This window comes from Nestor notabilis, unplaced genomic scaffold (assembly GCF_000696875.1).
Source record: "Nestor notabilis isolate BGI_N333 unplaced genomic scaffold, ASM69687v1 scaffold5003, whole genome shotgun sequence".
Taxonomy (NCBI): domain Eukaryota; kingdom Metazoa; phylum Chordata; class Aves; order Psittaciformes; family Psittacidae; genus Nestor; species Nestor notabilis.
This window is the reverse complement of record NW_009922238.1, coordinates 89849-90126: the sequence shown is the minus strand read 5'-3', so window position 1 is coordinate 90126 and position 278 is coordinate 89849.

The window sequence follows — 278 nt, the reverse complement described above, 5'->3', positions numbered from 1 at the left end:
GAGTTAAAGCCAAGCACTGTTCACCTGCAACCCCGCAGCAAGAGTTTAAAGGCAGCTTATTCTAGCCAGCCCCTCTTGGTTTGTTCCCTATCCTTTTTCCAGCTCATGCCTTAACGTGGTGGACCCTGGAAACTAAAAACTTGCACCAAGTCCAAAATCCAGTCTGCCCAGATAGATTTGTCCAATATCAGCTTTCAACACAGTTTAAAGTAGAGGCTGGATCCAGAAAGCCTGAGGAGCTATTGCAGTTCCTCACTGGGTAATGCCTACATAGAAGA